General features: G+C 36.4%; 2 protein-coding genes across 2 annotated transcripts in view; both read left to right on the top strand.

The window, feature by feature from the left end:
- The first annotated feature begins 244 nt into the window (after nt 1-244).
- Nucleotides 245-12,450, top strand: part of LOC142335884 (glycosyltransferase 25 family member-like) — a 61,721-nt gene continuing 49,515 nt past the window's right edge. Inside the window, exon 1 of the mRNA XM_075384234.1 lies at nt 245-273. The gene's annotated coding sequence lies outside the window, so the exon portion shown is untranslated. The remainder of the gene's footprint in view (nt 274-12,450) is intronic.
- Nucleotides 249-12,450, top strand: part of LOC142335883 (uncharacterized) — a 126,287-nt gene continuing 114,085 nt past the window's right edge. Inside the window, exon 1 of the mRNA XM_075384232.1 lies at nt 249-271. The gene's annotated coding sequence lies outside the window, so the exon portion shown is untranslated. The remainder of the gene's footprint in view (nt 272-12,450) is intronic.

The following is a 12,450-nucleotide window of genomic DNA, read 5'->3' as shown; positions in this document are numbered from 1 at the left end:
CAATTCACTGAGAAGGCTTTTGTTTTTTTTCAGAGAACTTCGAGCATTTATTTGTCGTTACTGTCACGTTTAGTTTTTGCTTCTTTGCAATTTATACAGGTTTGCGGTTTTCTGCTTTTTTGCGCTATAGTTTATTAGTTTTGTGAAATGGGTCAAACAAATTGCTTTGTGACCGAACAGAAGACAATTGATGTAATCCATATTCTCTGTTAAATTTTTGAGGGGACAAGGTTTCTTTGAGCCTAATTGTTGTGATAAACTTATTAAATAGTTTTAGAGATGAGCCAGCGAGGCATGGGAGATCTGATGGAAAAGTTGCATGAGAGTGAGGGTCTCGACGAAACATCTAAAGAAATTTTAAAATTTCTAATTACAGAAAATGCCGCGAAAAATGCACGAATTGCGCAATTAGAACAGAGGTGACGCAAATTAAAATCAAAGTGAATCAACTTGAGAGATATCAATCCGAAGATTGTTTAATATTTCGAAATCTGCCGTTTAGTACAAGTTGTACTTATCTATCAGATGTTATTTGCCTAATCCAGAACGTTCTGAATGTGAACATTGAACCGAGTGACATTAAAGCTTGCCATCCACTGGGTAGAGAATCGCCGTTCAATCCACCCCCAATAATCGCAAAATTCTTGTATTTTGAGCAAAAGGAGAGAATATGGACAAGGAAGGGTTTGCTCCGAAATTTCCAAAATACAAATAATGGAAAACCAGTGTATATCCACGAAAAATTGAGCAAATACGATCTGGCATTGAAAGAGGACGCTGAAGCCAAACAATTGAAAGTGACAACTAAGAACTCGGCACCACTTGTTCAAATCCAGTCCGAAGGGATGATTCGTTATCTTGAACTTAATTCGACCAAAGATATTGCTGAGTTACAGCCGATTGCCAAGAAAATGGATCAAGTATTGAACAGATTTTCAATGAATGCCCAGTCAAGTCAAAGACAAGCAAGCCGTACGGATATGAATTCAATGCAAATAAATGCAAACACTTTCAACACGCCTGTTCCAAAATTATCAAAACCGCCAAATTTCACGCCTGGAACACCATTGTCAATTAAGATGCCTTCTCTCAAATGTGTCCGCGAATCCGTTGAAGAAAATGAGTATAGAAATCTTCTTGAGGAGCTTAAAAGTAGGAGAGCAAATAAAGACGAGTTGCTGGACTTTGTTATGGGTCTCATAAGTGATTCACCTAATGCCAAAGAGACTTTTATGGATAGTATTGAGGAGCAGCCGTTTCGGATTGAAGAGGACAGCGAAGACTATGTCACCTAAAAATTCACTCAATGGTTCAATCAAGCCTACCAATAATGTTTCTGCATCAAATTCCTGTAAAATTTTACATTTAAACACCAGATCCATTAAAAAACATTATGACGAATTAGAGGCACTGATCTCTTGTCTTCAGTCTCCGCCTTCCATAATTTGTTTAACAGAATCTTGGCTAACAAATGTAGATGATCCAAACTTATTCAAAGTAACTAACTATAATCCTTGCTTGTCAAAATCAAGGGTTGGCAGGGGTGGTGGTATTATGATCCAAATAAGAGATGAAGTAAGCTTGATTGAAGAGCTGAATTGTGATTTAGATGAAAGTCTTTTAGCTCATTTAAAAATTGGATATTTGAAGATCGCTTTGTTAGTAGTGTATAACCCTCCAAGAGCAAACAAGCAAAATTTTATCTTTGAACTAGATAATACGTTAGAAATCCTTAACGATAGATTTGACAGAATAATTGTCTGTGAAGACTTCAACATAAACGTACTAGATACTAATCGACTAACTTCGACATATCTATCAACTTTAAGATCAAATGGTTTTGAACTAAGTTTTCTTGAACCAACCCGCATCAGCCAAAATACTGAAACTTGTTTGGATCATTTTTTCGTGAAAAACTTAAAGGTTCAAAAAGCTTTTGTAATGGAGAATCAAAGTTATTGTGATCATCTCCCCACAGTGCTGCAAATTGAAACCAATAATGGAATTAGTTTCTCGCAAACTCGCTTTCGTGATACCAGTTTTGTAAAATCCCCTAAGAAAATGGCTCTTTTTATTGAAACTCTTTCTGAATCACTAGCCACAATAAAATACCAAGAAATGGACGATGTTGACAATGCTTTTCAGAAGTTTGAAATTGCATTTAATCAAGTATTTGAAGTGTTTGCTCCTTATCAAATTCCTAATGGAAATAGGACTGGAAAGCCAATCTGGTTTGATAAAACACTGAAAAATTTGATTTGCAAAAGAAATCAGTTGCACAAGTCGTGGAAAAAGGACAAAAAGAACCGCGGAAAATTAGACAAACTTAAAGGGCTACGTACTAAAGTAGAAAAAACAATCAAAGCAAAAAAGAAACATTACTATGAACAAATATTCTCAAAATGTATCGGAGACTCAAAGCAAGTTTACAAATTTATAAATGAGCTCAAGGGCATTACTTCTAAAAACACTAACATTCCTTCCTTGTCAAAAAATGGTAAAAGAGTTGAAGATCACTTAGCAATTGCAAATGAGCTGAACAATTTTTTCGTAAATATAGGGCCAAATCTCAAAGATGCAATTCCAAAAGAGGTCTTTGTCAGACCCCAGGTTAATACAGAGCATGTGGCTTTATCAAACTAAATGCGACGAAATCATTGAAGTCATTAACAACCTAAAAGGGAAATCATCTTCAGGAATTGATGATATCAGTACCACTTTGATTAAGGAAACAAAATCCCTTACATGCAAGCATCTTGTTTGTCTTATAAATACCTCTTTTAAATTTGGTAAATTCCCAAGTAAATTAAAACGAGCAAAAACTGTGCCACTACATAAGGCGGGAGCAAAAGACGACGTAAACAACTACAGACCAATTTCACTGCTCATTGTATGAAGTAAGATATTTGAACGTATCATGTATAATCGAATTTCTACGTACTTCGAAACATTCGATTTATTTAACCCTAATCAATTCGGTTTTCGAAAAAAACATAGAACAATTGATGCGATTGCAAAGTTGACCGAAACAATTCGAGAAAACAGCAATTTGGAAGTTATTCCTTTTTTTGTTGACTTAAAAAAAGCCTTTGATACGATTGACCACGAAATATTGTTAATAAAACTTGAATTATATGGCATAAGAGGCATTTGCCTTAATTGGATTAAAGATTTTTTATCACACAGACAGCAATGAGTTTCGGTCAATAATTGTAACTCCTGTTGGAAGAAATTAAATTGTGGAGTTCCACAAGGCTCAATTCTTGGCCCACTGTTTTTCTTGATTTACATAAATGACCTTCCAGACGTATGTCAATTCTGCAAAATTGTTCTCTTTGCAGACGATACAAACCTCATAGCAGGAAATATCGATTTTGATTCAATACAAAAAGACTTAGTTAATACAGAGAAATGGCTCAATGCGATTAGGCTGTCACTAAACACTAAGAAAAGTTGTCAAATGAGTAATAAAATAGGTAACAGTGCCTCTAATTCCAATAGGCTTTGTGACTTTAAACTGAATTCTGTTAGTTTACCTGAATCAGAAAGCTGCAAATATCTTGGAGTACATATAGATAACAAACTTAAGTTCACAACGCACATTGATGAGGTAAAAAAGAAACTGTCTATTCAATGCGGAATTGTGTCAAAGTTAAGGCATTATATTTCAAAAAGTGTTTTATTGCAATACTATTCATCAAATATTAAACAATAATTCAATACGGCATTTTGGTATATGGATGTGTTAATTACAGCACCCTTGAACCCCTAGTTTTGTTGCAAAAGAAAATTCTTAGACTAATTTTGTTCCTGAGGTACACAGAAAATGTCGCCCGTCTTTTTGAGAAATATAAAATCTTAACTGCTCACGAATTGCATGTATACGAGTTATTAAAATTTGTGATAAAGTCAGTAAATAAAATGCATACTGACAAATATCTCAATGATTTGTTTTCCTGTGAATTGCGATCAACCCATTTGACAAGAAGGTCAATGAAATGGTTGTTGAAAATACCAAGATGTAAACGAAAACATGATCAGAATTCAGTGAGATTTAGAGGTGCCAAGCTGTTTAATCTTTTAGTGGAAAGCAATGTTCTGCCACCGAATTTTGATCAGCTTTCAGGTTTTTCCTATGTCAATTTGGTGCACAAAATTAGGGATAACTTCATTTTATCAAATATTCAGCTAACAAAAACTGTTTTCTCTTAATCAATTTCCCATGTTCACATTTTTCAATTTTTTTAATAATGGAAAAAAACCATCACATAACGCTTTACCGTGCTGTGACCGGGGTTTACTAAAGGGGTTAAAAATTTGGTCAGAAGTTGAAAATTCCTTTAACTTTGTCGAGAATTTTGGCCTTTAACTTGTGGTTCTCTGCAATTTTTTTGGTTTTATTTTTATTTTTTTTTTAATTTTTACATCTCTTGACAGGGCAATGTCCAGTGATCCTGTTGGGTCCGTTAATTGCCCTCTCTGAGTGTTTTGCAATTTTCTGTGTAGCCCAATGATAACTTGAAGCTTTCTGATGTTATGTAAAATTATAATTTTGATGTTCATTTATACTCAGAGGAATGAACTCTCTCTCTCTCTCTCTCTCTCTCTCTCTCTCTCTCTCTCTCTTTGGAAGAATTCTGTGAACAATGTAAAAAATATATAGCAAAAACTAATCAGGCTTAGAAAACCAATGCGGTGAAATCTGCAGGCGAGATCTGGAAATGGGAACTTATTATAAATACTATTTGTCTTATCAATCTGAAAAAAATCAAAGTTACAGCTCTTTCAACTATAGAAGTCTTTTTCTCGGAGTTTTTGCAGCAAACAAAGCTTTCGATTATTTTTTGTATATATCTTTTTGACAAAGAAATGAACTGATGCCTGGGAAGTACTCCTATGTTAGATGCACTTGACCAATCACGTCTACGTGACTTATGAAATATTTAGTTTCTGAGACTCCTATTTAGCATCAACGATAACTTCCTTTATTTTGGTGTGTTCGTTCCCCTTTGTCGTTATGGTTTTGTTTCATTTTTTAGTAGCAGAACATGGAGGAATAGTCAAGACCAAAAATGATTATTTAGTTCCTTTTAAAACTCCTGCTGCTCTCTGGGTAAGGAAATGCACCTTTGTATAGAAGTCGTTTCAATCAAAGGTATGCAATCGTATTGTATTTACCTCTGGTAATATGAACTTCCGATTGCGGAGTTTCTGTACCGGTTAACCAATGAATATTGATGCTTTGGCACAATAGAACTCTTGCTTGAGAGTCAGTAGCAAATATGCATTCTTTTTCAAAGATTGAAGATGCGATATTATCTGTTATTACAAAGCAAAAGAGGAAAAACCGCTGCATATTCATTGTAAACTAGAAAGTTTCAGTTAATAAAAAGTTCAGTGAACCGACAAAGGAAAAATAACGGATAATGGAAATTGCAGCGCTTGATATGAGGTAACTGAGGACCGGGCCACGAATTCAAGTGCAGAGAACTGACAATAAAACTTCAATTCCAAATAAGTTAATTTTTTTCGAATTTGTGTTATCGAAATTCAGTTTGGATGCAAAACCTAAACTGCATATTTTTGCAGTGAAAACCTCTTGTAAAAGTGACTCTCAAGATGGCAAAGGACTTGTAAAAAGAGGTGTTTCGATCCGACTTATTATTAGAATTGGAAAAGCACGAAATATCTCAGAACTAATAAATTCATTTTAACAAACTAATTTTGTATTACAATACAAAGATTGTAATTAATTTTGAACAAGTATTTTCCTGCAGTTTCTAGCAAAAAAAAAAGAAAACGCTTCAGGAGAAAATTATGGAGATAAAAAAATTTTAAACAGTACTTCTAAAACGATGCACAGGAATCTCTAAAACCTTATTAGTCATTTATATAAAACTTTGATTGAGTTCAATGGTTTTCTAACCCTTTACAAAAGACTTACCGAAGCCGCCATTAGTCATCATGTGCCTATTTTTTTAAATACTGTAGGCTTTATGAATTAAAACCATAAAATCACTAAAAATTCGACAACCAACTAAAACATCGCAAACTCTCAAGTCCATAGTGTTATCGCATTTAAATCACTGGGCTTTGTTAATTTCTGGGTTAGTTGGAGACTTAATAGACAAACTAAAATAGAAGCGCCTATTAGATTGAAGAGTTTTAGTGATCGGAGTGTATTAGACAAAGTTTAGAATTTTTGATCAGAAGAAAAGATTGAAAAACATCAACAAAAACGGACTTTTTACTACGAGTTCTCCGGATATTCATTGGACGAGGTTTTCTGCAGCTGATGCCAGGTGTGAATGTTTTGGTTACAGTGCAAATGACATCATCTTTGTATGATTTGTTTTTTTCATATTTTTTCATTTAAAAATTTTCTGTTTCTGTTTCAATATTAATTCTGATTTTTTTTCTCAAATTTGGAGCAAAAGAGTAGAAATTTTAACAAATCGGTGTATTTGATACCAAACAACTTGCATTGTCCACGTAACCAGTTCTCATCTTTCTCTTAACTGTACTCTGTTCCTCCATTAGCGAATTTAAGATTGGAATGGAGAACTTTTTGCGGTCATTTTTTGATGTTTGATGACTATGTTTGTTTTCCTGCTTTTACTCAATGCGCTCTTATAAAAAAATTATTCTCTCGCAGCATGGAGATGAAAAACTTATCTGATCAGTGATGTAGTGTTGACCAGTTTTGATTACTGAAACGAAATAATGTATCTGATTAGTCCTCCTGTGTCAGTATTAACAATAACTTCAATTATTTATCAGCGTAAAAACTGTAATACAATCTTGCAATCAGGGAAACAAAATTCATCATAAATAAGAAAAAAGTAAGCATTTTGAAAAGCAAATGGTTCAGTTTTGAATGTTTTGTTGCTTTCAAAAAGCGCCAAAAAAAATAATATCTTCATTTAAAAAACAGTGCTGATTATAATTGTTTTAAATACTTGAAAGGAAAACAAAAATCTTCCAAATAATAAATGAGAAGTAAAACAACCAAGCTAAACACGTTTTCCAGAAATTGGAAAACTCATAAGACAAATAGACTTTTATCAACAGCATGAGAGGCTCTTTCCAATTCTGTTACAAAATTAAAAATGTAAAGAACTCTTCGGGTGAAATGATTACAGCGAATTAGAATTAGCCGATTTTCTAATTTTCCTCTATGCTATCTGGGCAACTGTACTGGAAAAAAGCACCTCTTCTTCTAATGAACACCACTGATCGAGGTTTCTCAGGTTTTGAAAACAATGAAGTGGGGTGCAAGCTCTCATTAATTTGAGTGTTGAATCCAAACAAGTCTTTAGAACCATATGCAGTTTCTTTGTTGGCAATTAAAGATACCATATACGCAATTAATACATATAAAACTGAAATTTTTGACAATAATTTTTCACAAAAAAAAAATTGGATGCAAATAGATAGTTGCTAATGTTACGCTTCTCTTTCAAAAAATTGATCCCCTGAAAAATCTCAAAAACAGGCCGATATCACTCACTAACTCAGTTTCTTATTAGCTAATAATTTTTGAGAACATAATGCCTAAATAAAAGACCATACTACGTTCTAAAGCCTAACATGATGAGTTATGAGCAGTTGGGGTTTAGATAAAGTGTTTCAAAACATATTAAACTCTATTGGACCTATCAAAAGCATTACATTCTATTTCTGATTGAAAACCTCTACAAAAAAGATGGAGGTGGGTTTAATCTTTCAGAAATAAGTTCTTATGAAAAACATCCAACCAATAGATTTTAGTTGGTAAAGAAACTGTTGTTTAAAAACGCGAATGCATTTCCTTGGCATAATAATCGATGAAAAATCAAATTTGAATCTCAAGTCAACAAATTCAACAGTTCATGGCTGTACAAATGAAAACGATAAAATCAACAGGGATTCAATTTAAATTTTGTAAGCTCTAAACTTGATAGTGTTATCGCATTTAGATCACTGGGCTTTGTTAGTTTCTGGGTCAGTTGGAGATTTAATAGACAAACTAAAATAGAAGCGTCTATTAGATTGAAGAACTTTGGTGATCGGAGTGTGTTAGACAACGTTTAGTTTTTTAGAAAAGGGGAGAAAATTCAAAAACGTGGATAAAAATGGAAATTTTACGGGTGGTTCCAGATGTTCATTTGAGGAGGTTTTTCGCAGTTTATGCCAGGTATGAATGTTTGGTTACAGTGCAAATGACACCGTTCTTGTATTATTTGTACTTTTTATAATTTTTTAAGAGATTTTTTATTTCTGCTTCAATATTAATTTTGCTTAATTTCTCGCATTTAGAGCAATAACTACAAAAAATTTTCTTATTCCTTATACCTGGCAATATGCATGTAACCAGTTTTTACCTCTCTCTTATCTGTACCCTGTTCCTCTCTAAATGGATTTGTGAATTGAATGGGGAATTTGTTTGGGTTCATTTATTTGGGTGATTAGGTTTTGTTTACCTGCTTTGACTTCATGCAGTCCTATAATATAGTTTATTCTCTCGTAGCATGGAAATGAAAAATTTTATCTGAACATTTTGTAGTGATGATCATTTTTGATCAGTGGAACGAAACAATTAATCTGATCGGTCCTCCTGTGTCAGTGTTTTAGATAAGTTTAAATTAATTATCAGCGACATAACTCTAGCACTAGAACAGTGTTGTATTGAAGACAGGCTTTCGGGTGAAGCTTTTATCCAATGTTAGTCAGAAATGTTCAGTTAGTTAATTAATTTGATACAAAGAGAAAATAGTCATAGTAATTATATAACATTCACCCCCATTTTTAGGTTTATTAGTCATACTTCCACAGAATATCACGATCGTCATACCCTTCTTTTATAACCTTTTCTTTTTAAACATAATCTCCGTAATGTTCTGGTGTCTCTCGGGCACACCTAGCCCTGGAGTACTGTTCCACTTGGTCTTTATGCACGTTGGTTGATTGAGTGACTAGCTGCCTGGCAATAGACTCAGTACTTGGCCCAGCTTGCTCTGTTTGGTTAATGACTTCCGGATCAAATCCGGCATCCATGGGAGCGATTAAATTTCAATATTTCAATTCCGAAGGCCAAAAATCTGATTCCATCGTTGTTTGTTCCGTCGAATCACTTCTGTTCCAGTTGGGAGCAATGCTGCCACGCGATGATGTTGATAACGAAACCGAATCTATTGATCCACTGGGACGTTGTATCCTAACAAACAGATCGTTTACTACCTCAACCACTTTGGAAGGTTTAATGAGGGGATCTGAATTGTTACGTACGAACGTTTCAAGGGAAATACCGTTTTTTGGAGCTAACCAATTAGCAATACGTTGAACCGAAGATCTTCGGCGAGGAAAACCGAAGACCTGGTCATGTGGTGTGCTGTTGGTTGCCCTACCGATCAAGGTTCTTATCGAAGTTGAAACATCGGGCAACATTTCGTCCCATCTATTCTCACTCAGGGCACGAGAGTGGAGGTTACACAAGACACCAGTTATACCTCTCGCGTTGCCCGTTACCTTTGGGATTGTTTGAAGTGGTTCGTGAAAGTGCAATTCCTGCCTGATTACAAAAAGCATTCAACTCATACGACAAGAATTGACTTCCCCTGTCGGAATGAAAGAACGCCGGTGTTCCACAGAAGGAAAAAATAGACTTCAGCCCTCCAATCACGCTAATTGATGTGATATCCTTCAGTGGTATGGCAAACGGGAAACGACTAAACTCATCAGTGGCAGTTAAAACTTACCGGGAAGCGTTTACGCGTACATGGAAGTTTGGTTCCATTAGGAAAACAAAACAGGGCTTACGTTTGAGACATGTATTGCACCTTTTGATAAAAGTCTTAGCATCGTCAAACGAGAAAGGGAGCTTATGGCGCTGGATATATTCCCACAATCTAGTTAGTCCGGGATCCGTGAGAGTAATTTAAAGTGCTCTTAGTGCTCTTGATACGTGAAAGTGCATCAGCGGCGACATTTTGTGAGCGTCTTTTATTTCTATATCATAGGCGAACTCCGATAGCTCTAAACGCCATTGGATTAGCTTCTCATTTTTGATCTTGCTTTTGTCTCTAGAGAAAATGAAGGACAATGCCTTTTCGACTGTCTAGATAACGAGGTGGAACGAACGGATAAAGTGTGCCCATTTCCCGCAACATTTGATAATCGCCATGGCTTTACGTTCGACCCGACTGCTTCATTTCAAAGGGCGACAATGATCTCGACAAAAAGGCAACAAGTCGATTGTTCTGCGATAGTGTACCTCCCATGGCGGTTCCTGAGGCATCCGTCGTCATTATCTGTGGTTGCCCATTTTCAGGAATGCTTAGAATTGCCCTTCCGATCTCGTCCTTTAGAAGCTTTATGGCTTTGATAGCGACATTGTCGAGTGGGAAGACGGATTAAGGGAATGAGTCCAGAAGCGGACGAACTTTATTGGAGTAACCGGTGGCTCATTTCGCATCGTAAGCAAAAAAACCGAGGAGCTTTTGGAGCTGAGATTTGGTTTGCGAAAAAGGATATTCCATCAAAGTTTTGAGTCGGCTGGGGTCCGGTGGCTTGGTACCATCCTCGAGTATGTGGCCAAGCAGTGCTATTCAAGTAACTCCAAACTCGCATTTATTTTCGTTCAGGTTAAGTTCATAGTTTCGAACCATGCTTATAAACGAATCCAAGTTACGATCATGTTCTTCCTTTGACGACCCGGATACGATAACATCGTCCAGTTATGCTCTAGTTTTCTTTAAGTTCTCCTTACTTATGAGTTCGTCGATCTTGCTTTGAAAGACACACGCAGTATTTGCCAGACCGAAGGCAAGTCTTATGAATTGATACAGAACATAAGAAGCAGTGAAGATTTGTTCTGCTTCTGCCAGGGATATCTGACGATAGGTGGATTTCAAGTGTACCCGGGAGAAAAAACGATCTTGAGCTGCCCCTTCTAGAAGCTCCTCTATGTCAGGAAAAGGATATCCATCCAATTCAGTGTATCGATTGATGGTCTCTGAGTAGTCGATAACCATTCGGGGCTTATTCTTGTTCCTTACAACGAAAGAGTGTGCGCGCCAGGGCGAGGAACTTGGTTCGATTATCCCTTCATGGGGAGCCGAGGTACCTAGTACAGCCAGATGTGACTTGTCGGCTAGAGTTGTCGTGCAACGGTCACTTGTTACTGCTAGTTTATATTTCTCTAGTACGGCCTATGTTATGAAGGATTTGCTAGCCCCTGAGTCCACTAAACCGAGTAGTTTATAATTTTGGATTTCCAGGAGGGCATAGAAAGACTGATCCTGAAAATCAGCCGCTAGTAGAACGGAAGCAACAATAGACGACTCTGAAGCTGCCGTAGCCGATAACTGTCCTCGGCAAACAGCAGCCCAATGCCCTTTCTTCTGGCGTTTATGACAGACGTCCTTTCGTCAATTCCACCGGGGATGATTTCGCAGTCCACATAAAGAACACTTTCTAATATCCTTTGTATCGCGGTTGTTTTCGCGGGATTTGGGCAGACTTGTTTTAACAGCTGCAATGATGCCGTCTGAAGGCGCAGCAGCGAGTGTAGCTGCAGATATTTCGTTATTTCGGTAATGTTTAGTGCAATCCGACGACAGCTCAATTGCACTCCCTAATGATATGCAGTTATCTAGACTAGCTTTCTCATCACTGAGTTCCAAAAGTCGCATCCGTATACTACCTGATTTGATTCCGGAAACCAGTGCATCTCGCAGGAGAAGCTGCTGATGTTCAGTTATGTTCACCTCTCTACAATCGCACTTTTGAATTAAAGTTTTCAACCTATTGACAAAATGCAAAATAGATTCCCCTGTTTTTTGGGCATTAGATAGCAATTGATGACGTGCGTAAGAGAATCTAGTATGCTTCTTGAAGTGTTTATCAAAGATACGCAGTGCTTCTTCGAACGAAGCTGCTGCTTCCTGAATCGTGAAAAAGTCAGCAACGAAAAAGTCAGACCGATATTAGGAATTTGAGTTTATGGTTATTCTCTGTTATTTCATTCCTCGCAAGACCCTTGGTGAAGCTGTTGCGGCTGCTCAAGAATCTCAGCGGAACCGATATATCACAGCCTGGTTCTCGAGTTTTACGCCGGCCTGGTTCTTCACTGGGTTCGATTGACTAACGATCTCGCAGAAATAATTAGTCGCTCGGACGTATTAAAAGGACTGTAACTTTAATTTTGTTGATTGAAGTTAAGAAAATCCTTAGTGATAGTCTATGTTCAATCTCGCGCTGAAGTTTGTAAGGCTTCAACCACTGTTATTAATGTTGCTAACTTCTCGTTAAGTAAGCTCAACTAACTTAGAACTCGCAAGATCTTACGATCTAGCAAAACTTAGCAAAAAAGACTAAAGTTGTTAAAGAATCAAATTTTAGTCTATCTGAGAGCCAACTGCTCTTGGTAACAGTTTCCAGTGGTTCTAAATACAATACGGTTTCACTAAT

The sequence above is a fragment of the Convolutriloba macropyga genome, chromosome 3 (genome assembly GCF_964194025.1).
Source record: "Convolutriloba macropyga chromosome 3, txConMacr16.3, whole genome shotgun sequence".
In the NCBI taxonomy this organism is placed as follows: Eukaryota; Metazoa; Xenacoelomorpha; order Acoela; family Convolutidae; genus Convolutriloba; species Convolutriloba macropyga.
This window is presented reverse-complemented; position numbering and strand designations above follow the sequence as displayed.